The sequence below is a fragment of the Arachis duranensis genome, chromosome 8 (assembly GCF_000817695.3).
Source record: "Arachis duranensis cultivar V14167 chromosome 8, aradu.V14167.gnm2.J7QH, whole genome shotgun sequence".
NCBI classification, from domain to species: domain Eukaryota; kingdom Viridiplantae; phylum Streptophyta; class Magnoliopsida; order Fabales; family Fabaceae; genus Arachis; species Arachis duranensis.
In genome coordinates, this window is record NC_029779.3 from 10,738,506 (window position 1) to 10,739,454 (window position 949).

A 949-nucleotide genomic window follows, 5' to 3' on the forward strand; every position below is an offset into this window, starting at 1 on the left:
AATAGTAATACATATATGAATAGAATATTATATCACTGTATATTAACTTCTTTTTCTTTTTTTTTTGGTCATACAAACATACTCATACATAGGGTTGTCAATGGGTAGGGTAGGGTAGGGTTTAGACTCTACTCTAATCCTACCTGCGGGTTAAAAGCTTTTTTAAAACTCTATCTTATCTTATCCGCGGGTTGAGAATCTCTCAACCCTAACCCTACTCACACCCTAAAGTTTTAAACCCTACTCTACTCTCGATCCTATCCCCCAGAAACAAAAAAAAAATTCAAATAAATATAAAATTCAACCATTCCAAATTTTATACATATTAATAAAATAGAAAATAAAAAATTAAGTTTAAATTAAAATTAAAAATAATAAAATCTTAAAAAATCTAACATAAAATTACAAATAATATGATCATTAACTAACTTAGTGATTATTTCAAATTTTTATAAAAAAAAGATTATAAGTACAAGACTCACTTTTTTCACTATATACATAACTTTTACATATATATTATATAATATATTAAGAGTGTAGATTGGGTAGGATAAGATATACCCTAAACTCGTATCCTACCTTATCCGCAGACAAATTAGCACCCTACTCTACCTACAACGGGTAAAATAAACAACCCTATTCAAACAGATTGATCTAAATTAAATACCCACAAATAAAATATATATTGCGAGCCCTACTCATTCACTCACAATAACCTAACCACCACTGCTACGATTCAAACATGGTGTGGCTTAATTTTGCCACTACATCGCATGTCTCAGCCACCACTGTATATTAACTTGTAGACTTAAATAATTAAGACCATAAAAAAAGTCCAATTTCATTTTATAAAAATGTGTTGGGCTCCGGCCTTAATGGAAGAGGAACAAAAAGTTGTAAAATTTGGGCAACTAAAATAATATAACACATAATGAACAAAAACAAAGCA